We start from the raw sequence: 25,392 nt of genomic DNA on the forward strand, positions 1-25,392 counted from the left end.
GCCCACACACACACACACACACACACACACACACACACACACACACACACACACAACCTCCCTCCGGCCGTGACGTCCTGTTTTGATGCAGGACCCGGGTGGAAAACAGAGCTGCAGTCTAAACGGACCAATGGTGTTTCTGTTAGTGGCTGTTAATGGGATGTCACTATCAGGCCAAGAACAAAGGCTGGGAATGACTGAGCCCGGAGCTCACGCTCACTCCCACACAGCTCTGGAGCAGGTCCAATAACATGATTTTCTTACACCCTTTACCCATCTGACCACTGATCAGCTGGGCAGTAAAGTAGAACAAATATTTTTCTGAAAATAGCATGAACATCTATGATAAGTCTCATGATACAACCAAATTGCATCACGTCTCTTAAGGGAGCACAGCTCACGTGTATGCATGGCTCGTTTCTCCGAGAATGGAGAGCGATTCTTCTTCTTCCTATACTAAAACGTTCACTCCGTTTAGTCTCCCCCTATAGTACAGTATACAGTGTCGTCAGAAAGTATTCATATACCCAAGACTTTTTCCACATTTTGTTACAGCATGAATTCAAAACGGATTAAATCCATGTGTCACGTTCTGACCTTAGTTCTTTTGTTATGTCTTTGTTTTAGTATGGTCAGGGCGTGAGTTGGGTGGGTTGTCTATGTTCGTTTTTCTATGCTGTGTTTTGAGTTTGGCCTGGTATGGTTCTCAATCAGAGGCAGGTGTCGTTAGTTGTCTCTGATTGAGAATCATACTTAGGTAGCCTTTTCCCACCTGTGTTTCGTGGGTGATTGTTTTCTGTTATGTGTCTGTCACCTTACCGAACTGTTTCGTTTCGTTCTCCTTTGTAATTTTGTTTAGTGTTCTCTGTTGAATAAATATAATGATGAACACTTACCACGCTGCACTTTGGTCCTCACCTCATTCCAACGACGAGTGTTACACCATGTTTTTCCTCTCACCTATCTACACACAATACCCCATCATGACAAAGTGAAAACATGTTTTTAGAAATGTGTTCAAAATGTATTGAAAACAGAAATCTAACTTACAAAAGTATTCTCACCCCTTTGCTATGACACTCCAAATTGAGCTCAGGTGCATCCAGTTTCCCTTGATCATCCTTGATGTCACAACAACTTGATTGGCCAATTCAATTATTTGGACATGATTTAGAAAGAAACAGACTTGTCTATATAAAAAGATCCCACAGTTGACAGTGCATGTCAGAGCAGAAACTATAACATGTCTAAGTCTAAGGGTCTGTTCGTAGATCTCAAGGATAGAATTGTGATGAGGTAAATCTCAGCGGAAGGGTAGAAAACTTGAAATACTCTAGAAATTGTTTTCAAGAGGACAAATATGCAACTACCCAGACCCAGAGTTGGCCGTCCGACCAAACTGAGCAACCTGGCAAGAAGGACCTTGGTCAGGGAGGTGACCAAGAACCCAATGACCACTCTGACAGAACTACAGAGTCCCTTGGCTGAGATGGGAGAACCTGCCAGAAGGACAGCAGTCTCTACAGCACTTCACCAATCTGGGCTTCATGGGAGATGGAAGCCACTCCTGAGAAAAAACAGCACTACTGGAGTTTGCCAAAAGGCATGTGAAAGCAAGAGATTATAAAGCAAGAGATTCTGATGAGACAACAATTGAACTTGTTGGCCTGAATGCAAAGCGCCATGTCTGCAGAAAACCAGGCACAGCTCATCACCCATCGAACACCATCCCTACCGTGAAGCATGGTGGTGGCAGCATCATGATATGGGGATGCTTTTTAGCGGCAGTACCCAGGGGACTGGTAACGATTGAGGGAACAATGAATGATGCAAATCCTTGATGAGAACCTGCTTCAGAGTGCAAATGACAGACTGGGGGCGAAGATTTATGTTCCAACTGGACAATGATCCCAATCATACAGCCAAAGCGACGCTGGAATGGCTTCAGGACAAGAATGTGAAAGTCCTTGAGTGGCCCCAGCCAAAGTCCAGACTTCAAAATCACATATAAAATCTGTGGAAAGACAGGATGATTGCCAATCACAGCTGCTCCCCATCTAACTTAACAGAGCTTAAGAAAAAGGGTGAAAGAAGGATGGGTGAAAAATCACCAAATCTAGATGTGCAAAGTTGATACAAACATACCCAAGACGACTCAAAGCTGTAAACAACACCAAAATGTGCTTTTACAAAGTATTGACTCAGGGGTGTGAATACTTATGTAAATTAGCTATTTCTTCATTTAATTGTCAATACATTTCGCATAAAATTCTAAAAACCTGTTTTCACTTTGTCATTATGGGGTATTGCTTACAGATGGGTGACAGAAAAAAAAATCCATTTTTTTATTTAAGCTGTAACAAAATGTGGAGTCAAGGGGTATGAATACTTTCTGAAGGCACTGTATATACTATACACAGCATTAGGTACGGTTGAGCCTCTCCCTAATCTGTATTATGTTATCATAGGGTGGCGCACAATTGGCCCATTGTCGTAAAATAAGAATTTGTTCTCAACCGAGTTGCCTAGTTAAATAAAATTAATAAATTGTATGCCTTCCTCCAGCCCAAGCCACAGATGGTGGGAGAGAAGGGGGAATGTGTGTGGTGGGGAATGGGATCCCATATTAGATAATCTCATTGGATGAACTTCACAGCACTGTGATCTGGGAGTCTGCTTGTCCTTAGGCAACATCCATCCATGCTTATGTCAGTTTGTCTCACACCTGCAAGCAAAAATGTTGACACTATACTCCAATGAATTTCTCAAGTCTTGCTTCACTCACATAACAGTAAATTAAATGGGGCCTTCTATAGTGAACACTTACTGACTCAACATACACTGACTGAACTAGAACGTTTACCGCTATTGACGGGATGTGCTGGTACGCACATTGCTGCAGCGTGACAACTGTTTTGGATGGGGTAAAACAATGGGCTGAGTGCTGTGTATTCCCTCTCCGGCTAGGATGGCTGAACAGAGGGGTAGGGAGGGAACAGGAGAAACCAAAACCATGAGTTCAGACTATTAGCTGTCTCTAGTACCACTTAGAGCAGTGTTTACCAATCCTGGTCCTCGGGTACCCCCAACAGTGCACATTTTTATTGTAACCCTGGACAAGCACACCTGATTCAACTTGTCAACTAATCAATCCCTCAATGAACTGAGTGAGGTGTGTTTATCCAGGGCCACAACAATGTGTACTGTTGGAGGTACTCGAGGACCAGGGTTGGTAAACACTGACCTAGAGGAGGTGGTGTAGTGGTATAGGTATAGTGCCATCAGAAAAAAAATGCAAAGTTTAATCCATTTTAAATTCAGGCTGTCACAACAAAATGTGGAAAAAGCCAAGGTCACTGTAGGTGGGTGATGCTGGCACACTTGTATAATTTTTATGCTGAACAAAACCTGATATAGCCACAGGCCCCAAAATAGCTTAAAATGTTTGCATTGGTTTGGGGAACACATTCCATCAACAGCAAAAACCTTATGGTCTGTGTTTTGTCCTAACAATGCCATCAGAAATAGCAGTAAAATGTGGATGTTTTTGCTTTCAAATATTAAGATATTCATATTCTAGACACGTTTCATGGGAACGTTGCAAGAACATTCATGTGTCCAGTTCTGTAGGTTAGGAGAATATTTCATCAATGTTACACTAAACATAGTTGCCATGTTCTCAGAATATAAGATCATGTTTAAACACGTTTAATGGCAAAGTGGGTGGGTGTATATCCTGCCTGGTTTGCCCTGTCCGGTGAACAGGTCAGGGTTCAATAGCCGCAGGCAGAACAGTTGAAACAGAAGCAGCAGCATGACCAGTTGGACTGGGGACAGCAAGGAGTCATCAGGCCAGGTAGTCCTGAGGCATGGTCCTAGGGCTCAGGTCCTCAGAGAGAATATATTAGAGGGACGATACTGAAATTCACCTTGTCCCGGACCTGCTGTTTTTGACTCTCGCCCTACCGCACCGGCTGTCTAACTCTGAATGATTGGCTATGAAAAGCCAACTGACATTTACTTCTGAGGTGCTGACCTGTTGCACCCTCTACAACCACTGTGATTATTATTATTTGACATTGCTGGTCATCTATGAACGTTTAAACATCTTGGCTATGTACTATTATAATCTTCACCTGGCACAGCCGGAAGAGGACTGGCCACCCCTCAGAGCCTGGTTCCTCTCTAGGTTTCTTCCTAAGTTCCTGCTTTTCTAGGGAGTTTTTACTAGCCACCGTGCTTCTACATCTGCATTGCTTGCTGTTTGGGGTTTTAGGCTGGGTTTCTGTACAGCACTTTGTGACATTGGCTGATGTAAAAAGGTATTTATAAATCCATTTGATTGATTGATAAATACATAATGGGAACGTTGCAGTAATATTTCTGTGTATCAGTTGTCAGGATGTCTTTTGATGGTCCCAAAGAAACGTACTCCTCAAAAAATGTAAAATGTTATTACACATCACGCATTGTTACTGTTGCTAAGCCAATCAAGGTCCTGATTGGTGAATCACTGATCCATTCATAGCTCTGTCTGTTGGCAAGTTTACGGATACTCTCAAACACATACAGTGCTTTTAACATACATGATTACATTGTGCATTTTCATAATCAGTAGACTTCTACAGTATGTTCTCTGAAGTCTACTGATTACAATGATATAGAATATGATATTATATCCTGTGTCACTTTTAAGAACTGTGATAGGAAACCTGCCCTGTACACGTCACTCTATGCAAAATCCCATAGGAATTGTCATGACTGTCCTGTGAGAATCACAATGAGTCAGATCAGCTTGGCAATGGGCAATAATAACCAGACTTTCTCTCACCCGCAGAGGGGAGGAGGGAACGAACTGGTATGGAGGTTGACACCTCCACATCCAGTCGTAAATTAAGCAGGCGAGGACTCTCTCCCTCTCTACCCTCCAGTATTGGTGAAAGTAATGTTCCTTTGTTTCACAGACTTGTTATCGCCAAAACTAACATCCATGATGTCATCACCCCACTGGAACCATCGGCACGGCCGGCTGATCGTCAAATTAGCAGCTTTAGGAGCAAATTGGAGGAGTGAACTCTGTAGTTCTGTTCAGGACTACATGACGGACAAGGACAGCCATACGTAAATACATTCATGATGTCTTATTTGAAACATGTGGCAGTTTGTGTGCAAAGTACGTGATTAATGGGAGAATAGTTATAGAATGTATCGACGATATGGGTCTTTCTCTCTATTTATGTTGTTGGGTAAAATGCCATATTGTGTAAGTCTGCTAGGGACCTTTGTCTCATGTAGTAAGTGTGTGTGTGTATTATTTAGATAGCTAGTAAATAAATGATTAAACCAATTTGTGTAGTACTGAATAATGAACAAGGCTGGGGTTTTTGTAGATCCAAGAAGGTTATGACTGTTCAGATTGATGATATGATAATAGGTAATGATTAATAAGATGCCTGTTTATTGATCAAATAGATATAACTTAGAGTTTAATTCGGGAGATGGTAACTCTTTAAACAACTTCTTCCGTGGTGCCCCAAATCCTAATGAGTCTATTGTTACATGATTATAATGTAATTGGGTAACAATTAAACAAACAGTTAGTGGATTAAATAAATAAGTCATCAGATTAATGAAAGGAAAGTCACAACAGAATGGATTATGTCCAGCAGGGACAGAGGTAACCCATTTAAGCAAAATCCCTTGGTGAGACCACAGAAAATGTACAAAAAGCTTGGATGTCTCAAAGATATCCAGCTATAATGCCATTGCAGATTTAACCTATTACACTCTAGGGCAGCAGTTTTCCAAAATGGCCACCAACCAGCTCCATGGGGTCAAATAGAACAGGTTAACATGGCAGTATTTCAATTCATAATTGCGGTGTAATGCCCAATGATGGCTTAAAATGTTTGAGTTGGTGTTGCGAACACAATAAAATGTCTGGCCCTCAGTGTTCACTGACCCTCAGTGTTCACTGAAATAGCACGATTTCAGGTTTTGTTCAGTCTGCCAATTTTCACACTTCTATACCAAATCGAACAATATGGTATTTTTTGGGAGCTTGTCTACTGAACTAAGTAGTTGAAACATATTCAGAAAATATACCCCAGAGCTTCTTGACGGATGACGATGACATTGATGTAATGGAAAGACAAATAAAACTATTTTCTGTTCGCTAAGTACCTGTTAAAACATTCTCTGTTTGTCCCCTGAATATTACAGAGTATGTTAATCTAGTGCAAGTTTTCCCTTCAAACACACAGCTTTGTGGCAGAGCTAATTACAGTAGGATTAATGTGAGCAGACAAATTCCTTAGGGAGGAAAGTAATTAAGCAGAGGACTGTGGACAGTGGACACACACAGGGCAACTGGATGCTTCCTAGAACCATAAACTTGGCTCTTATGTCTCCGCAATTAGTTTTATTTGACACCTGAAAGGAGAGAGCATCAGAGTAAAGGAGAGGAAGAACGGCAACTGTCCTTCAGTGGAGAGAGAGAGGCAGCACGGATGAGCACAGCAGCACAGTGCTTCCTGTTGTTGCAGGCTAAAAACACAGTGACCTTCAGAATGTCATAACATATACACACACTTCCACACTCACAATTTTAATTTTGGTGCACGCGTCCGTCCCCTTCTCTGATTCCCCCACCTCCAACCTCTCCCCTCCCCTCCCACTGGACTCTCGGCCCTCCTCCTCAGACTCAACACATCTCGGTCTCTCTCAACTCCCCTCTTGTAACTTCCTCCCCCTTTCCATTTGAACAGCCCTTGACAGCAGGGCTCTGAGCGGATCTCCTCTCTGCCAGCTCCTGTCACTGTCACTTCAGTGGGAATGTGTGGCAAGGGAGCACTCGGAACGCAAAAAGTACCATCTCCTTTCAGCTTTTAGAATGCCCCACTTTAAACAGGCTGGACACGACTGGCCACAAGACCATATCGACCAGTCTTGCCTCTCTGCCACCCAAAGCCAGAGAAGGTTCTGGTCTGCTCTCTCATCTAATACTGTGATGTTGTTTCTCTCAGTTTAAAATATAGATTTTTGTGATGTGAAATGGTTTGTACAATAGTTTTTGGCAGTGATTTAATTTCTTCAGTAACACACTGATGTTTTCCAACGCCAAGAGTCCACACATCATGTGTGCACATGTGTGCTTGGTTTCACTATCCTTGTGGTGACCAAAGTCCTCACAAGGATAGTAAAACAAGGACAATTGTACTATTTTATTTATAAGAATCTTTAGGGTTGTTAATATTTTGCCCCCTACCTTTGAGAAAAAAAAGTATTACTTGTTAAACAAAATCTCTTTCTCTGACCAATTGTATTAGGATAAAATATAATTTCCCAATTTTTTGAAGCATACAATAAATCAAATCAAATCAAATTTTATTTGTCACATACACATGGTTAGCAGATGTTAATGCGAGTGTAGCGAAATGCTTGTGCTTCTAGTTCCGACAATGCAGTAATAACAAGTAATCTAATTAACAATTCCAAAACTACTGTCTTGTACACAGTGTAAGGGATAAAGAATATGTACATAAGGATATATGAATGAGTGATGGTACAGAGCAGCATAGGCAAGATACAGTAGATGGTATCGAGTACAGTATGTACAAATGAGATGAGTATGTAAACAAAGTGGCATAGTTTAAAGTGGCTAGTGATACATGTATTACATAAGGATACAGTCGATGATATAGAGTACAGTATATACGTATGCATATGAGATGAATAATGTAGGGTAAGTAACATTATATAAGGTAGCATTGTTTAAAGTGGCTAGTGATATATTTACATCATTTCCCATCAATTCCCATTATTAGTGGCTGGAGTTGAGTCAGTGTCAGTGTGTTGGCAGCAGCCACTCAGTGTTAGTGGTGGCTGTTTAACAGTCTGATGGCCTTGAGATAGAAGCTGTTTTTCAGTCTCTCGGTCCCAGCTTTGATGCACCTGTACTGACCTCGCCTTCTGGATGATAGCGGGGTGAACAGGCAGTGGCTCGGGTGGTTGTTGTCCTTGATGATCTTTATGGCCTTCCTGTGACATCGGGTGGTGTAGGTGTCCTGGAGGGCAGGTAGTTTGCCCCCGGTGATGCGTTGTGCAGACCTCACTACCCTCTGGAGAGCCTTACGGTTGAGGGAGGTGCAGTTGCCATACCAGGCGGTGATACAGCCCGCCAGGATGCTCTCGATTGTGCATCTGTAGAAGTTTGTGAGTGCTTTTGGTGACAAGCCAAATTTCTTCAGCCTCCTGAGGTTGAAGAGGCGCTGCTGCGCCTTCTTCACGATGCTGTCTGTGTGAGTGGACCAATTCAGTTTGTCTGTGATGTGTATGCCGAGGAACTTAAAACTTGCTACCCTCTCCACTACTGTTCCATCGATGTGGATAGGGGGGTGTTCCCTCTGCTGTTTCCTGAAGTCCACAATCATCTCCTCAGTTTTGTTGACGTTGAGTGTGAGGTTATTTTCCTGACACCACACTCCGAGGGCCCTCACCTCCTCCCTGTAGGCCGTCTCGTCGTTGTTGGTAATCAAGCCTACCACTGTTGTGTCGTCCGCAAACTTGATGATTGAGTTGGAGGCGTGCGTGGCCACGCAGTCATGGGTGAACAGGGAGTACAGGAGAGGGCTCAGAACGCACCCTTGTGGGGCCCCAGTGTTGAGGATCAGCGGGGAGGAGATGTTGTTGCCTACCCTCACCACCTGGGGGCGGCCCGTCAGGAAGTCCAGTACCCAGTTGCACAGGGCGGGGTCGAGACCCAGGGTCTCGAGCTTGATGACGAGCTTGGAGGGTACTATGGTGTTGAATGCCGAGCTGTAGTCGATGAACAGCATTCTCACATAGGTATTCCTCTTGTCCAGATGGGTTAGGGCAGTGTGCAGTGTGGTTGAGATTGCATCGTCTGTGGACCTATTTGGGCGGTAAGCAAATTGGAGTGGGTCTAGGGTGTCAGGTAGGGTGGAGGTGATATGGTCCTTGACTAGTCTCTCAAAGCACTTCATGATGACGGATGTGAGTGCTACGGGGCGGTAGTCGTTTAGCTCAGTTACCTTAGCTTTCTTGGGAACAGGAACAATGGTGGCCCTCTTGAAGCATGTGGGAACAGCAGACTGGTATAGGGATTGATTGAATATGTCCGTAAACACACCGGCCAGCTGGTCTGCGCATGCTCTGAGGGCGCGGCTGGGGATGCCGTCTGGGCCTGCAGCCTTGCGAGGGTTAACACGTTTAAATGTCTTACTCACCTCGGCTGCAGTGAAGGAGAGACCGCATGTTTTCGTTGCAGGCCGTGTCAGTGGCACTGTATTGTCCTCAAAGCGGGCAAAAAAGTTATTTAGTCTGCCTGGGAGCAAGACATCCTGGTCCGTGACTGGGCTGGATTTCTTCCTGTAGTCCGTGATTGACTGTAGACCCTGCCACATGCCTCTTGTGTCTGAGCCGTTGAATTGAGATTCTACTTTGTCTCTGTACTGGCGCTTAGCTTGTTTGATAGCCTTGCGGAGGGAATAGCTGCACTGTTTGTATTCGGTCATGTTACCAGACACCTTGCCCTGATTAAAAGCAGTGGTTCGCGCTTTCAGTTTCACACGAATGCTGCCATCAATCCACGGTTTCTGGTTAGGGAATGTTTTAATCGTGGCTATGGGAACGACATCTTCAACGCACGTTCTAATGAACTCGCACACCGAATCAGCATATTCGTCAATGTTGTTATCTGACGCAATACGAAACATCTCCCAGTCCACGTGATGGAAGCAGTCTTGGAGTGTGGAGTCAGCTTGGTCGGACCAGCGTTGAACAGACCTCAGCGTGGGAGCCTCTTGTTTTAGTTTCTGTCTGTAGGCAGGGATCAACAAAATGGAGTCGTGGTCAGCTTTTCCGAAAGGGGGGCGGGGCAGGGCCTTATATGCGTCGCGGAAGTTAGAGTAACAATGATCCAAGGTCTTTCCACCCCTGGTTGCGCAATCGATATGCTGATAAAATTTAGGGAGTCTTGTTTTCAGATTAGCCTTGTTAAAATCCCCAGCTACAATGAATGCAGCCTCCTGATAAATCGTTTCCAGTTTGCAGAGAGTTAAATGAAGTTTGTTCAGAGCCATCGATGTGTCTGCTTGGGGGGGGATATATACGGCTGTGATTATAATCAAAGAGAATTCTCTTGGTAGATAATGCGGTCTACATTTGATTGTGAGGAATTCTAAATCAGGTGAACAGAAGGATTTGAGTTCCTGTATGTTTCTTTCATCACACCATGTCACGTTGGCCATGAGGCATACGCCCCCGCCCCTCTTCTTACCAGAAAGATGTTTGTTTCTGTCAGCGCTGATGCGTGGAGAAACCCGTTGGCTGCACCGCTTCGGATAGAGTCTCTCCAGTGAGCCATGTTTCAGTGAAGCAAAGGACGTTACAGTCTCTGATGTCCCTCTGGAATGATACCCTTGCTCGGATTTCATCAACCTTGTTGTCAAGAGACTGGACATTGGCAAGAAGAATGCTAGGGAGTGGTGCACGATGTGCCCGTCTCCGGAGTCTGACCAGAAGACCACCTCGTTTCCCTCTCTTTCGGAGTCGTTTTTTTGGGTCGCTGCAGAGGATCCACTCCGTTGTCCTGTTTGTAAGGCAGAACACAGGATCCGCGTCGCGAAAAACATATTCTTGGTCGTACTGATGGTGAGTTGACGCTGATCTTATATTCAGTAGTTCTTCTCGACTGTATGTAATGAAACCTAAGATGACCTGGGGTACTAATGTAAGAAATAACACGTAAAAAAACAAAAAACTGCATAGTTTCCTAGGAACGCGAAGCGAGGCGGCCATCTCTGTCGGCGCCGGAAGTCAATATAGCTCACTGTTTCAATTATTTACTTTATACAGTCATTATTTCTCATCTTTCTCGAGGGTGTCAATAATTTCAGACCACACTATACATAATGTCTTTGTGTTGTGTGGGTACATATTTTAACCGGTCTCCAAAATAAAAAAAAGCTTATTTTACGATTAGGGGTTAGGTTTATGGGTTAGGGTTACACTTGGGGATTTTGAATGGGAATCAATTATTTGGTTCCAACAAGGATAGTAAAACAAAATGGTATGCATGTGTGTGTTCATTGTGCGTTGAATACCTGTATACCGGCTGCATCTCTCGGGCGATGCCGATCACAACTCCAGAAGGGAAGCGATCAAACTCCAGAAACAGCTCCCTGATGTTGCTCCTGTACTTCAGATCTACGTCCAGCAGTACAATGCGCTGCAGATCTGAAACAAAGAGTTCAATACATTTTTACTCAGAAATTCAAACGTATTGCTAGCACCCCTTGAGTAGCAGATTACTTTGGCTATACATCATATCAGCCAAAATTATCAGCTATGAAATTATTCTGATTATTGTCTGATACCAATATGTTTTTAGCCATCATCTGATACCGATATAAAGGATGATATATCATGCATCTCTAATCATAGCTCTGATGTAGGCCCTGTTTCTGGGTAGCTCCCACCGGTCAATACCCAGCAGGGCCATACTTAGGTGCCGATACAATATGTATTGCGATTCTCACGATTCTATATGTATTGTGATTTTATTGCTATTTGATGTTCCAAACATATTGCTCATCATATGTCTGCTGCAGAGGGACAAGAGAGAGCCATGAGAAGACGAGTTTTGAACAGTCATGGAAATAAAAGTCCTGAAAACAATCTCCTTGTTTTAAAAAAGCATGTGTTGAACAAGCTATGAAGGAAACATACTAGCCCAAAAATAATATTGTGATAGTCAAAACAATATCCCGATATGTAACAGTATCGATTTTTCCCCATCACTAATAGCCAGGAAGCAGCACTCTGTGGACACAGTCACCCCAGTTACCAGGAAATACAAACTCCTCTGTTCATTGTTTCACCTTCCTGTGTTTTGCTGGTTGGCATGGCAGTGAAAAGTAAGGACATTCTAGGGTGCTGGACTGCTGTGCAATGGACAAAATACTGTGCCAATCTGGATTTACAGAGGGGTGTCAATCTGAAAACCATGCATTGGGTGTTGGCATCTCAAACTGCTAAAATGTTACAGCGACTCTAAAGATGCCATTCACAATTGTGTATACTGTAACATACAGTTAACGAGTGTTATAGTAAAATAGTAACCTTAAAGTGCAAAAAGAAAGTATCTAGATACTCGATGGGCCTCCAAAAAGGTCCTCTGCAAGTCCAAAAAACAGACCACGTACAGACCACGTATGCAGATGGTCCAAAAGGCCAGTAGTCTAAGAAAGCAATCTCGGTATGACCCCTGATGGTTCAAGAAAGTTATGTGGTTCCAAGAACCAAATTGCTAACCAACCTCCAAGAAGGAAATGCAGGTACAAGAAGAAGTAAGTTCCAAATCTAGATAGGTGATTTGATGGGAAAACCACATGATCTATTGGTGCGAGCAGTGGTGTAGTACAATTTGTTTAGGTGATGGAGTACAAAAAATAAATACCGACAAATGTAGCCAATTGAATAGGCCGTCATTATAGAATATGCATAAAAGACATCCTCCAATTGCAACATCTGGTATATTGGACTGAAATGTGTATGTGGGAAAGTATTCAGACCCCTTGACTTTTCCCACCTTATCTACATAAATATTCAGACCCTTTGCTATGAGACCCGAAATTGAGCTCAGGTGCATCCTGTTTCCATTGATCATCCTTGAGATGTCTTTACAACTTGATTGGAGTCCACCTGTGGTAAATTTAATTGATTGGACATGATTTGGAAAGGCACACACCTGTATATATACACAGTTGAAGTTAGAAGTTAACATACACTTAGGTTGGAGTCATTAAAACTCATTTTTCAACCAGTCCACAAATTTCTTGTTAACCAACTATAGTTTTGGAAAGTCGGTTAAGACATCTACTTTGTGCATGACACAAGTAATTTTTCCAACAATTATTTACAGACAGATTATTTCACTTATAATTCACTGCATCACAATTCCAGTGGGTCACAGTTGACTGTGCCTTTAAACAGCTTGGAAAATTACAGAAAATTATGTCATGGCTTTAGAAACTTCTGATAGGCTAATTGATCATTTGAGTCAATAGGAGGTGTACCTGTGGATGTATTTCAAGGCCTACCTTCAAAGTCAGTGCCTCTTTGCTTGACATCATGAAATCTAAATAAATCAGCCAAGACCTCAGAAAAAAAATTGCAGACCTCCACAAGTCTGGTTCATCCTTGGGAGCAATTTCCAAACTCCTGAAGGTACCACGTTCATCTGTACAAACAATAGTACGCAAGTATAAACACCATGGGACCAGCCGTCATACAGCTCAGGAAGGAGACGCGTTCTGTCTCCTAGAATGTACTTTGGTGCAAAAAAGTTCAAATCAATCCCAGAACAGCAGCAAAGGACCTGGTGAAGATGCAGGAGGAAACAGGTACAAAAGTATCTATATCCACAGTGAAACGAGTCCTATATCGATATAACCTGAAAGGCCTCTCAGCAAGGAAGAAGCCACTGCTTTTTAAGTTTATCTTTTTAATTTAGATTTGGATAGAATTTTGATTAACTACATGACAATGATTGAGATACAAAGACATCATTATAAATGAAATGAAACTATACTGCGAAAATGTGCATCTAAAACCATTACTGGCACGCAAGATTGGTAGAAATGGTAAGATAAATTGGCATTCCACATGAGAAAGGTTGCCGACTCCTCGTGTAGCCTATTACCGGCAACTTCAGGAGAGTAAAGGCAGAAATCTGCGAAAGCCAGCAGCAGGAGAATGGTCAGTTCAGGTTAAATAAAAATCTTCTGGGTATCTTGATCTCTGGCTCCCTCGAGTCATTTGTGTCTTATTTCATCAAAACAGAGCGATTAAAGCATCAGACAAGCTCAATGCATATAGTTGATGTTATTAAAACTAGAGGTTGGCCGATTAATTAGGGCCGATTTCAAGTTTTCTTAACAAATCGGTTATCGGCCTTTTCGGATGCCAATTATGGCCGATTACATTGCAATCCACGAGGAAACTGCGTGGCAGGATGACTACCTGTTACGTGAGTGCAGCGTCAAAAGGACCTTGTGGCTGCAAAGAGCCAAGGTAAGTTCCTAGCTAGCATTAAACATATCTTATAAAAAACCATCAATCTTCACAATCACTAGTTAACTACACATGGTTGATGATATTACTAGGTTAACTAGTTTGTCCTTTGTTGCATATAATCAATGAGGTGCCTGTTAATTTATCATCGAATCACAGCCTACTTCAACTTCACCAAACAAGTGATGATTTAACAAAAGCGCATTGCTGAAAAAAGCACAATCTTTGCACAAATTTACCTAACCATAAACATCAATGCCTTTCTTAAAATCAATACACAGAAGTATATATTTTTAAACATGCATATATAGTTAAAAGAATTCATGTTAGCAGGCAAAATTAACTAGGAAAATTGTGTCACTTTTGTTGCGTTCAGTGCAAGCAGAGTCAGGGTATATGCAGCAGTTTGGGCCGCCTGGCTCGTTGCAAACTGTGAACTAATTTGCTTCTGTAACCGTGAAAGCCTTGGTTTCATGCATGTTAATATCAGAAGCCTCCTCCCTAAGTTTGTTCTATTCACTGCTTTAGCACACTCCGCCAATGCTAATGTCCTAGCCGTGTCTAAATCCTGGTTTAGGGAGGCCACCAAAAATCCTGACATTTCCATCCAACTACAACATTTTCCGACAAGATCGAACTGCCAAAGGTGGCAGAGTTGCAATCTACTGCAGAGATAGCATGCAGACATCTGTCATACTATCCAGGTCTGTGCCCAAACAAATCAAACTACTACTTTTAAAAATCCACCTTTTCAGAAACAAGTCTCACCGTTGCCACTTGTTATAGACCCCCCACAGCCCCCAGCTGGACACCATATGTGAATTGATTGCCCCCCATATAGCTTCAGAGCTCGTACTGTTAAGTGACCTAAACTGGGATATGCTTAACACCTCGGCCGTCCTACAATCTAAGCTAGATGCCCTCAATCTCACACAAATTATCAAGGAACCTACCAGGTACAAACCTAAATCCGTAACCATGGGCACCCTCTGAGATATCATCCTGACCAACTTGCCCTCTAAACACACCTCTGCATCTTCAACCAGGATCTCAGCCTCATTGACCGCTTCCGTAATGGGTCTGCGGTCAAACGACCACTCCTCATCACTGTCAAACGCTCCCTAAAACACTTCAGCGAGCAGGCCTTTCTAATCGACCTGGCCCGGGTATCCTGTAAGGATATTGACCTCATCCCGTCAGTAGAGGATGCCTGGTTGCTCTTTAAAAGTGCTTTCCTCACCATCTTAAATAAGCATTCCCCATTCAAAAAATTTAGAACTAAGAACAGATATAGCCCTTGGTTCACCCCAGACTTGACTCCCCTTGACCAGCACAAAAAAATCCTGTGGCATTCTGCATTAGCATCATTAGCCCCCGCGATATGCAACTTTTCAGGCAAGTCAGGAACCAATATGCCCAGTCAGTTAGGAAAGCTAAGGCTAGCTTTTTCAAACAGAAATGTGTATCCTGTAGCACTAATTACAGTTTTGGGACACAAGTCCATGGAGAATAAGAGCACCTCCTCTCAGCTGCCCACTGCACTGAGGCTAGGAAACACTGTCACCACCGACAAATCTACAATAATCGATCATTTCAAAAAGCATTTTTCTATGGCTGGCCATGCTTCCCACCTGGCTACCCCAACCCCGGCCAACAGTTCTGCACCCCTGCAGCAACTTGCCCAAGCCCCCCCCCCCTGCTTCTCCTTCACCCAAATCCAGACAGCTGATGTTCTGAAAGAGCTGCAAAATCTGGATTCCTACAAATCAGCTGGGCTGGACAATCTGGACCCTCTGTAAAAATTATCCGCCAAAATTGTTGCAACCCCTATTACTAGCCTGTTCAACCTCTCTTTCGTATCGTCTGAGAGCCCCAAAGATTGGGAAGCTGCCGTGGTCATTCCCCTCTTCAAAGGGGGAGACACTCTAGACCCAAACTGTTATAGACCTGCCCTGGTTTACCTGGTTAAATAAAGGTTAAATAAAAAATGAATTGGGAATATTGAACCACCAGCATTCATACAGTGCCTTGCGAAAGTATTCGGCCCCCTTGAACTTTGCGACCTTTTGCCACATTTCAGGCTTCAAACATAAAGATATAAAACTGTATTTTTTTGTGAAGAAACAACAACAAGTGGTACACAATCATGAAGTGGAACGACATTTATTGGATATTTCAAACTTTTTTAACAAACCAAAAACTGAAAAATTGGGCGTGCAAAATTATTCAGCCCCTTTACTTTCAGTGCAGCAAACTCTCTCCAGAAGTTCAGTGAGGATCTCTGAATGATCCAATGCTGACCTAAATGACTAATGATGATAAATACAATCCACCTGTGTGTAATCAAGTCTCCGTATAAATGCACCTGCACTGTGATAGTCTCAGAGGTCCGTTAAAAGCGCAGAGAGCATCATGAAGAACAAGGAACACACCAGGCAGGTCCGAGATACTGTTGTGAAGAAGTTTAAGGCCGGATTTGGATACAAAAAGATTTGCCAAGCTTTAAACATCCCAAGGAGCACTGTGCAAGCGATAATATTGAAATGGAAGGAGTATCAGACCACTGCAAATCTACCAAGACCTGGCCGTCCCTCTAAACTTTCAGCTCATACAAGGAGAAGACTGATCAGAGATGCAGCCAAGAGGCCCATGATCACTCTGGATGAACTGCAGAGATCTACAGCTGAAGTGGGAGACTCTGTCCATAGGACAACAATCAGTGGTATATTGCACAAATCTGGCCTTTATTAAGAGGGGCAAGAAGAAAGCCATTTCTTAAAGATATCCATAAAAAGTGTTGTTTAAAGTTTGCCACAAGCCACCTGGGAGACACACCAAACATGTGGAAGAAGGTGCTCTGGTCAGATGAAACCAAAATTGAACTTTTTGGCAACAATGCAAAACGTTATGTTTGGCGTAAAAGCAACACAGCTGAACACACCATCCCCACTGTCAAACATGGTGGTGGCAGCATCATGGTTTGGGCCTGCTTTTCTTCAGCAGGGACAGGGAAGATGGTTACAATTGATGGGAAGATGGATGGAGCCAAATACAGGACCATTCTGGAAGAAAACCTGATGGAGTCTGCAAAAGACCTGAGACTGGGACGGAGATTTGTCTTCCAACAAGACAATGATCCAAAACATAAAGCAAAATCTACAATGGAATGGTTCAAAAATAAACATATCCAGGTGTTAGAATGGCCAAGTCAAAGTCCAGACCTGAATCCAATCGAGAATCTGTGGAAAGAACTGAAAACTGCTGTTCACAAATGCTCTCCATCCAACCTCACTGAGCTCGAGCTGTTTTGCAAGGAGGAATGGGAAAAAATTTCAGTCTCTCGATGTGCAAAACTGATAGAGACATACCCCAAGCGACTTACAGCTGTAATCGCAGCAAAAGGTGGCACTACAAAGTATTAACTTAAGGGGGCTGAATAATTTTGCACGCCCAATTTTTCAGTTTTTGATTTGTTAAAAAAGTTTGAAATATCCAATAAATGTCGTTCCACTTCATGATTGTGTCCCACTTGTTGTTGATTCTTCACAAAAAAATACAGTTTTATATCTTTATGTTTGAAGCCTGAAATGTGGAAAAAGGTCGCAAAGTTCAAGGGGGCCGAATACTTTCGCAAGGCACTGTATGTTCTCATGTTCTGAGCAAGGGACTTTAACGTCAGCTTTTTTACATGGCACATATTGCACTTTTACTTTCTTCTCCAACACTGTGTTTTTGCATTATTTAAACCAAATTGAACATGTTTCATTATTTATTTGAGACTAAATAGATTTTATTTATGTATTATATTAAGTTAAAATAAGTGTTCATTCAGTATTGTTGTAATTGTCATTATTACAAATATATATATATATTTAAAAATATATATATATATATACAGTATATTTATATTTAAAGAAAACGATTTAAAAATGTTTTTAAATAATACATTTAAAAATATATATATTCAAAAAAATAGTCAGATTAAGCGGTATCGGCATTTTTTGGTCCATTTTTGGTCCTGGAGCAGAAGGGCAAAAGCTCGTTTGATCTTGATTTTCAGTATGAATACAGACTGTGAAAGCGGGGCCTCACGATCCTTCTGACTTTTTGTGTTTTAAGCAGGAGGTGTCAGAAAAGTTAACTTTTCGGCGTTGAAGGTATCGGCGTTGAAATATCATAATCAGTCGACCTCTAATTAAAACACACAGGATGTGTCTATATAAGGATAAACCCACCTTTTAAAATTTTGACGAATCAATTGGTCAAAAGAACCGACAACTTTCAGTCGAGCAAGATATTTTTTTTGTCTGGGACAGACTGCTACAAGTTTGGTGACACAGGTATAACGCCCTCTCCCGCCCTCCTTTCGGCAAATCCGACCAGAACCCCATCTTGCTTCTCCCCGCCTAAAAATAGCGTTGGTCAGACCAAATCAGAAATCACGCTCCAAAGCTGTTTTGATCATGTGACTGTAGTATATCCAGTCTCAGACTCAGTCACCGGATAAAAAAATAAAATAATGCATAGATGTGATACCGAGTGTCTTTCAAAACGTTCACGAATCAAAAACCATGGATTGATAGCAGCCTTGTAGGAAAACTGAAAGAGGGAGGCTCTTTTAAATAGGGAAAGGTTACCGGGGACAATAGTGTTGTTAAACAATATAAATACGACCTATGAAGATCGATCAAGATGGTGAAACAAGTGTATAGGGACAAAGTGGAGGAATCAATTCAGCGAGTCGGACACAAGGCGTATGTGGCAGGGGCTCCTAATGACTGATTACAAAAAGAATGCCAGCCACCTCGCCATCACCAACGCTACCCTACCGGATATGCTAAACACATTTTTCTCACAAGTTGAGCACAATGACGCTGAGCTGCCAAGGCAAGTCTCCGATGACAATGTGGGCTACACACTCAGTCTCCACTGAGGATGTATGTAAGTCATTCAAACGTGTTAACCCTCGCAAGGCTGCTGGCATCCCTAGCCGTGCCCTGAGAGCATTTGCAGACCAGCTGGCAGTTGTGTTCTGACCTTTTCAATCTCCCTACCTCAGGGCGCTATACTCACCTGCTTCAATATGTCCACCATCATCCCTGTGTCCAAGAAAGGGAAGGTAACTGAACTGAATGACTACCGACCAGTAGCACTCACTTCTGTCATTATAAAGTACTTTGAGGCTAGTCAAAGACCATATCACCTCCTCCCTCCCTGACACACTCAACCGTTTCTAAATCGCCTACTGTCCTGACAGATCCAAAGACAATGCAATCGCCATTGCACTGCACACTGCCCTTACCCAACCGGACAAAAGGAATGGATATGTGATGATGCTGTTCATCGACTACAGCTCGGCCTTCAATGCCATAGTGCGCAATAAGCTCATTACAAAGCTCACGGCCCTGGATCTGAACTCCTCCCTATGCAACTGGGTCCTGGACTTCCTGGTGGTGAAGTTAGGCAACATTACCTCCTCAACACTGATTTTCAACACTGGGGTCCCACAAGGGTGCGTCCTCAGTCCCCTCATCAGTCCCCCCCCCCCCCCCCGTATACCCACGACTGCGTGGCCTTACACAGTTCCAACTCTATCAAGTTCAATGACAACACAACAGTAGTGGGGCCTGACTACCAACAATGACGAGACAGCCTACAGGGTGGAAGTAGGCACTCTGACAATGTTAGCAAAACAAAGTAGCTGATTGTGGACTTCAGGAGGAACCAGGCTGAACACACTCCCGTCCTCATCAATGGGGTTGCCGTGGAGAAGGTCAATAACTTCAAATTCCTCAGCATACACATCTCGGAGAACCTGAAAGCTGGTCTAACCACATGGCCACCATGGTGAAGAAGGCACGACAGCATCTCGTCAAACCCCAGAATGCTGAAGAAATTCGGCCTGTCCCCTATGGCCCTCACAGTGTTCTACAAGAGCACCATTGAGAGCATACTGTCAGGCTGCATCACAGCCTAGTACGGCAACTCCACCGCCACAGACAGGCAAGGAGCTTCAGAAGCTGACACGGGCAGCCGAAACGCACCATTGGGTGCACACTGCCTGCCCTCCAGGACACCTACAACACCAGGTGTCGCAGGAAGGCCAAGAAGATCATCAGGGACCCCAGCCATGCCCTGTTCTCCCTGCTTCAAATCACTGACGCGGGTAGTACAGGAACATCATGGCAAAAACTGGAAAATAGTTTCAGACCATCAGGCAGCTGAATAGCCACCTCTAGTCAGCTACCTGCTACTCCCCCTATGGACATTTACCCCCCCCCCCCTCGACATTTTCCCCTCACACCCCTTCAATGGTCACTTACCTCACATGCTGCTCCCCTTATGGACATTCCCCCCCCCCCACCAAATGACTTGTACTCTTCCCCCACCCCAACGACATTCATCACTGTTGCAGTTAATATGTATATTATTGACTAATTATAATTATCTTTATTTATTTTGGTCCCCACACCCCTACATGTTTATGCTGCTCCCCCTTTGGTCATTCCCCCACATCCCCTAAACAGTCTTTACTCTGCCTCCACTCCAAATTGACGTTTATTCATCCCTTCTACAGTTGTGAAGTATATAGTGCTATTTCTATTTCTATTGTTGCTTTATTATTACCATTTTCATTATTTTATTTCACTTTGTCCTGCATGTTTTAGCTCGGAGCCAAAGATTTTCACTGTACCCTGCAATCACCCCTGCAACAATGTACATGTGACTTTTAAACACTCAATCTCTGAATCTGAAAAGTGAGCACAGAGTGCTTCAAAGATGGACCATACCACACACACTGTGCAGAAAAAGCTAGCCACCCGGCGTGTTCCCAGTACAAGCCTTAGTTTAACTACTTGTTGCTGCAGTTCGGCAGTGCAATCAGCAAGTTGGTTCTGGTTTTGGGGAGATCGACTGTATTTAGTGTACAATTTGTTCATGACGATATGGAAGTGGTTCACACCACCAACCTCTGACACTTCGTCCCTTACCGCCAATTCATGTCTATGGTTTAGACAGTGCCACACAACAAGGTTTGGATAGTGCTGGGAGAGCCTCCTGCGTGCAACGCCTGATTTCTTCCCCAGCATGACACTGGCACAACCACTTGCGAAGGACACCAAGTGTTTCTTCAGACAATTGTCGTTGAATTCGTGACCACACAAGCGTTCAAACAAATGTTTCACAGTCTCCGCCTTTTGGGTCAGGACGCTTGACAAAATCAAGACTAAATCTGGGTCACGGGGCTTGTCGGTTTCACATTTGAAATAAACTATCAGCGTAGTCTTGCTGCTAAGGCTTGTAAACTCATCTACGTCCCTGGGCTGGTCTGATATGCGAGTGCAAGACCAAGTCAAGCTTCAGCACTTGATTAAGATGGCGAGAATGATAATTGCTATAGATCAAGAATCAGCCACTAACCTGTACACAAAACTCATCCTCCGAAAACTTGAAAGCGTTTTACAGGACAGTACTCATCCCCTTCCCTCAAAATTCAGCCACAGCAGCAGCCGGACAAGGGGGGGGGAATACTTCTTCAAAAGAAAATTCTAACAGAGAGATATGGGGACTCTTTTATTCCAAGAGACATTTGGCTGTATAATAGATAGTCTGTGTGTCCCTCGAGTATACAGCATATTGCACTTTCACTATAAATGTGTAGCTATAGCACATTGAATGAATTATTTTGTGTCGTTTCTGTGTTTTCATGTTTTATTTACTGTCTTCTTAAGCACATGACCAAAGGATTTTCCCCTAACGGGATAATAAAGTTGATCTGAATCTGACTTGTAAAATGACAGACGTGTGACATCTGCACATAACTTCTTTACAAACTATTCATGAGTATGCCTCCTGTTTGTTCCTCCACATATTGCTTGTCCATATGTCAGCACATGGTAGCAGGCCTATTGGTGCCAGGACAGATGAGGGAGCTGGATTAGGATATTCACCTATGTCAACTTGCTGGCTGTTTGTGTTGTTGTCAGGCCTATTGATTGTGGTAGTTGCTGCAGCTTTTGTCGTCATTATGTCTATGACAGCTAGCCAGCTGTCCAAAAATGTACCTCTGCTAACCGTGCATGCTGCAAAGTGATGAAATGATGACAAATTTAAGGATTCATTTTTTTACGTTCTGATTGATCAAAAAGTAGCCAAGCCTCTGATGGGCCTCCGCAGTGCACACATGTAGCCTACAGTTCATCATTCTCACCACTGTCGAGAGAAGACTGGGAAGAAACCACCATTTACCTACCTCTAGGCTGGGAAGAAACCACCATTTACCTACCTCTAGGCTGGGAAGAAACCACCATTTACCTACCTCTAGGCTGGGAAGAAACCACCTCTAGGCTGCTATAAATATTTATCTGGTTTGTCATATTATCATTTTTCATGGAATTTTAGTGGTAACTTATTTATCATTTATGTTTAATTATCAGAATACATTTACCAGCTCCGCGTATTCTCAAATTGAAAAAAGTGAGGGAAAGCCGCTCCTTCACTACACCCCTGGGCGCGAGACCCGTTTTCTGATTTCTAGGCCATTCAAGGACTTCAAGGACTCTTTTCCAAAAACCTTCTCAGATCAATTTATTGGATCAATAATGTTAATTAGGGTAAGGGGTTTGACACCCATGACACTGAGTATCTATAACGCAAAGTAAGACACCAGTGATGTGTCGGTATTGAACCCAACCCAGCTCACTGTTTTTCAAGCCAATATAATCTAGGCCTATCTACAGTACAAGCATTCGCTGCCTAAGTCAAGCAAGAAAAACGTGATTCCAGTTAACAATACTAACAAATAACAGAGCAAGAAACAGTTTTCCAGCTTCTTGCTTCTTGAGGTCAGACAGTGGCATGCACTATAATCATATGTGTCTCTGTCCCAATCTGATGGTTGAAGTCACAATGGAAAGGCCAACCCAACTTGGGGCCCTGGCCTGGAGAGGCCAGCACTGCACAGACAATGGCCCTGTAAATGGAAAAAGAAAAACAAGTGTCCGAAACTAAGTCTGTTGAAACGAGAACAATGCTGGGTGACTGGGCTAGAGCAGGGCCTCCACGGAGACCTTGGCCAGAGAGATATTTTAGGGTCGGTCTCTGTCCAAACAAGCAGCGGAAACTAAACTGTCTGCAGAGTGTCAACCATTTTCTCCCCTGCTCTTTAAACAAGGAAGTCCCCTTCAAAATGCCTTCATGTGTTGCGTTAGCAGAGGGAGGTTGGCGGCGAGTCATGCCCCGCCGGCTAATGCTGACTTTGTTCGTTCTGAGGGGGCTTAACGGCCTGCTTTGGAACAGGGGAAAGCAGGAAGAGAGTCTTCGGCTGATACATGATTGTGCTAAGCTATAATATAACCACATAAATCATGAAGGCCCACACAGGCAGAGCCACATTCACGCACACTCTCCCATCGCCGCTTCTCTTTAACGGTCAATGACAGCTATTATGAGAGCATTTAATGCTGACAGGCAGTACAGAATGTCCTTTAAAACAAATGTGATTTTGACATGAACTGCAAGAAGTCAAATTCCCAATTAATACCGATAGGGCAATGCAGGGTGACATTTGACCATATCGGAGGAGCTGGAGGCTCTCTGGCCGGTGCCTCGGGGGTAACGTTACAGTGCACGATAACAGAATGTTTGTGTTTGGCCAACTCAGATTAATTTCACCAGGCCTAGTTTACCCGGAGGGAAAGACCAATTCCCGAACCGGAGGGATCACGGCAGGGTTCACTGCCACAGCCCACCTCTGGCGACCAGCCGAGCGTGCGGACCAGCAAAGACCGTCTCCACGGACCAGGTTTCAGCAGGCCATGATAGGGCAGGCGGGCTGGCTGCACAACACTGCTTTGTCTAAATCATGCCTTGAAGGAATGTTGTGTCTGAGGTCAAGTATGTGGCATTGAATGGGGGGAGGGGTGGGTTTTTGTATATGTCTAATGTGTATTCATGTGATATTTGAGTAACTTAAACATTACTACAAAATCTATGGGCTAAAGAAATCTAGCTAAAAACATTAGCTGACATGGACTGGTTGATCTGGACATTTCTGACCATTTATAAATAGCTCTCTAATGTAATGACAGACATGACAAGAGGAATACTGACGATGCACTACCCAAATTCAAAATTTCTCCTTGTGCATTTTACTATTACAACTTTGAAGAGTAAGTTGAAAGATGGACTGAGTTCTGAACCCTTTAGAACCCATAGCAGCTGTCAACAGTCTTTCTTTAAATTACTATAGCGGCCGCGAACAGCCTTGTTTTTCTAACAGTAATAACTGTATCAATATCGCAAAATTAACTTGCTAACAACCTGTTGTATTCGTGTGGCTGTTGTCATCAATCAGAAACCCGGAAACAGGGTATGCGGTCATTTGACTTTTAAAATAGTTGTTTTTACTTAAATTACTCAAAATGGGGCCTCCAATTGGCATAGCATCGTCTGGGTTAGGGAGGGCTTGGCCGGTAGGGATATCCTTGTCTCATTGCGCATCAGCAACTCCTGTGGCGGGCCGGGCGCAGTGCACGCTAACCAAGGTTGCCAGGTGCACGGTGTTTCCTCCGACACATTGGTGCGACTGGCTTCCGGGTTGGATAGGCGCTGTGTTAAGAAGCAGTGCGGCTTGGTTGGGTTGTGTATCGGAGGATGCATGACTCTCAACCTTCGTCTCTCCCAAGCCCCTACGGGAGTTGTAGCGATGAGGCAAGATAGTAGCTACTAACAATTGGATACCACGAAAAAGGGGATACTTTTTTTTTTTTAAATACTCAAAATGAAAATGCTGGAGTGGCCACGAATTTTCATTGTGGAAGAAGCTGTAGGTTGGTTGTTGGTTGGTGACATGGCTTCGGACACATCCTTGCACTTTGAAAGCGATGATGATGTCGAGGTGAGTGAAATAAGTAAAACAGCAGATGTTTGGTGTTTTTGATTGCTGCTGTGAAACTGTTCTCATATTAGCAAATCCTGTCATGATCACTTGGTTGGTACAGGTGAGCACATCAGCGGTGGAGCTTGAATGATTGTTCTCTGTCTCATGGAAATAGTTGCAGTGCTTAGCTGTAAATAATCAGCTAACTAGTTGGTAGTTTTGTCTTGTTTCTACTGATGTAATTCATATGGAAGTGGCCCAAGCTTCTTTCTATAGTTAGTTAGCTAGTCAGTCAGGCAAGAAAAGTTGTGTGGCGGTAAATTTGGGCTGTGCTAGCGAAAAGTCAACCTCAGCTGTCACTTTCACTAGCAAGCCATACAGACAACCAGCTAACTAGCCACTGAAATTGAGAT

At 43.4% G+C, this 25,392-nt stretch overlaps 1 pseudogene; it reads right to left on the reverse strand.

Annotated features, from left to right (window-relative positions):
- Positions 1 to 25,392, reverse strand: part of LOC139409726 (xyloside xylosyltransferase 1-like) — a 61,744-nt pseudogene that overhangs the window by 14,417 nt on the left and 21,935 nt on the right.

This window comes from Oncorhynchus clarkii, chromosome 5 (assembly GCF_045791955.1).
Source record: "Oncorhynchus clarkii lewisi isolate Uvic-CL-2024 chromosome 5, UVic_Ocla_1.0, whole genome shotgun sequence".
NCBI classification, from domain to species: Eukaryota; Metazoa; Chordata; class Actinopteri; order Salmoniformes; family Salmonidae; genus Oncorhynchus; species Oncorhynchus clarkii.